General features: G+C 43.1%; 1 pseudogene; it reads left to right on the forward strand.

The window, feature by feature from the left end:
• The first annotated feature begins 1,719 nt into the window (after positions 1-1,719).
• On the forward strand, positions 1,720-2,119 carry LOC708693 (interferon-induced transmembrane protein 3 pseudogene; annotated as a pseudogene).
• The last annotated feature ends 754 nt before the right edge of the window (positions 2,120-2,873 follow it).

Here is a 2,873-nt window from a genome sequence, read left to right on the forward strand (position 1 = left end):
ACTCATCTTTCAGATTTGCTTGGGTCAGTTCATCAAGGGAAGCTTTCCCTGATCCCATAATCAGACCAGCTCTGGGGCTGTAGTGGTGCTTCGCAGGCCTTATTGATATCACAATTAATTAATAATGAATTTAGCTGCTTAATATCTGGTCTTCCTGCTGAAATATAATGTATACAAGAGGATGATCTGTGTATCTGTTTTTCCCCATCTACTTCCAGAGTTCAGTCACGTGATGATATGGTGAGATTTTTAGTAAAGATTTGCTGAATGAGTAAATGAACTAATATTGGCAGAATTGCTAGGATGGACTAATTCCTCTTTGCCCTCTCCCAGCCCATGTCCTGCCTTTCCTCATTTATAATAAAAAAAAAGCTTAATGGCTTAATGATACTTGGAGAGCAATTCCCTTTCCTAAATTGAATCGTACATGTTTGAACTCCCATAGTACATAAGGCCCTGTGGCTGTCAGTGACACTTGAGTATCCTTCTTACTGCTTCTCAAGTGGAAGGAAAGAACGGGAGAAGGAAGGTGATCCCTTTCTCAGCCAACCCAATCTTAGAGAAATAGGAAAGATCAATTGTGGGTATAACAACAGCAATCTCTTTCCCCACATGAAAGAATCATGTTGCTCATTCATGGTTAAAGTAGGATTTTAAAATAGCCAATCTAGCAAAGGCAGTGAGAATCAGGAGCAGAGACCAAAACATGTAACAATTCATTTTAGAAAAATGTCCTATAAACCGATCTCACAGTTGGAACTTAAAAGGCCCCAGATACAATCATGTTCTGTAGAGCCCCTGAAATTGCCTCTGGCACTAAAGAGATCCTAAGCAATATTACTCAGGGAGGAAGAGGAATAGGGCATCCATCACATTGTCATGTTCTGCTCTGTTCTCAAATTACAAAGTCAGACTCAGTCCAGAGTTGAGGGATGGTGTTCTTATTCTGCTTTTGTCTACCCCGTGTAGGTTATGACGGCTGGCTGGGGAGTGTGCTCCTCCAGCTTGTTTTTAGAGAGTCCATCTCTCTTGATTACCTCGACATCCCTTCCTCCTGGCCTGTGGATCTCTTCCTGTATGCTGTCTCATTTTTCCATATTAAGGTGGCTCTAAATATCAGGCTGCCTTAAAACTCCTGAAGTTTTCTTTTCAGAAGGGGTTTGGAAGTCTCACTAAGCTCACCAGCAGAACAGAGCATCTGTTTACTCTATGGAAATAGACTAACTCAATATGACATCATTTCTGCTGCAGCCTTGTCTGCTTCCATGACTTTTGGAAACCGTATTCTAATGAACATCCAGTGACACTGTTTCTTTGGTTCTGACAAAAATCAGAATTGTACCCACTCTTATAACACGTTCTCTTGCATTTCCCTAAGACTCCAAGGGTTAATATCTTTTAGGGTTTTATCATGCCTTTCCAGACTGTCTTTTTGCTTCATCTATATCAATGGCATCAGTTTCACTTGGAGCAACACGATTCTTGGCCCTATCCCAGACCTACTGAATCATTAACTCTGGAAGAGATGCCCTGCAATCTGTGTTTTAACAGTTTATACAGGTAAGCTTGGTGGAAGTTTACCTTTGCATTGACTGATAACAAAAAAAGGGCTTCTTCATTAATTTAATAGTTCAGGAGAAATTGAAACTACTGGGGAGATGGAGGGCCTATTGAGAACCATCCCAGCAACCTGACCACAACTGGTCTTCCCTCGACACCATGAACCACACTTTCCAAACCTTCTTCACTCCTGCCAACAGCAGCCGCCCCCCGCAATTATGAGATGCTCAAGGAGGAGCATGAGGTGGCTGTGGTGGGGACACCCCACAACTCTATGCCTCCAATGTCCACCATGATCCACTTCAACAGTGAGACCTCTGTGCCCGACCATGTTGTCTGGTCGCTGTTCAACACCATTTTCATGAACTCCAGCTGCCTGGGCTTCATAGCATTTGCCTACTCCATGACGTCTAGGGACAGGAAGATGGTTGGTGACCTGACCAGGGCCCAGGCCTATGCCTCCACCACCAAGTGCCTGAACATCTGGGCCCTGATTGTGGGCATTGTCATGACCGTTCTGCTCATCATCATCCTGGTGTTGATCTTCCAAGTCTATTGATAGATCAGGAGGCATCATCCAGGCCAGGGGCTCTGCCCGTGACCTATATCCCATGCACTCCATCTTCCATTCCTTGCCCTGCCCCGGAGCCAAGTCCTGTATCAGCCTTTTGTCCTCACACACTTTTATATAATGGCATTCAATAAAGTGCACATACTTCTGGTTAAAACAAACAAACAAAAAAGTTGAGAGCCAGGTGAGGTGGCTCACGCCTGTAATTCCAGCACTTTGGGAGGCCGAGGCAGGTGGATCACGAGGTCAAGAGATGGAGACCATCCTGGCCAATGTGGTGAAACCCCATCTCTACTAAAAGTACAAAGATTAGCCGGGCGTGGTGGCAGGCACCTGTAATCCCAGATACGTAGGAGGCTGAGGCAGGAGAATTGCTTGAACTTGGCAGGCAGAGCTTGCAGTGAGCTGAGATTGCACCACTGCACTCCAGCCTAGGCAACAGAGTGAGACTCTGTCTCAAAAAAAAAAAAAAAAAAAAAGTTCAATAAAGATCATGAATCAATGGTTTAACATTCTCATAAAAACTATATAACATAATTTAAAGCAGATTTAATTATGCATGAATAATAAATACACTAAAACTATGTGGTTGTATCAAATGAGTCAGTATGTGCAAAATACTTAGAATAGTACTTGGCACATAATATATGATGTACAAATATTAGCAGATATTAACATTATTATTATTTGGCTCCACAGGATATTCATTAACTAAGTATAGCCACCCCTTGCCATTTTCTCC

The sequence above is a fragment of the Macaca mulatta genome, chromosome 8 (assembly GCF_049350105.2).
Source record: "Macaca mulatta isolate MMU2019108-1 chromosome 8, T2T-MMU8v2.0, whole genome shotgun sequence".
Taxonomy (NCBI): Eukaryota; Metazoa; Chordata; class Mammalia; order Primates; family Cercopithecidae; genus Macaca; species Macaca mulatta.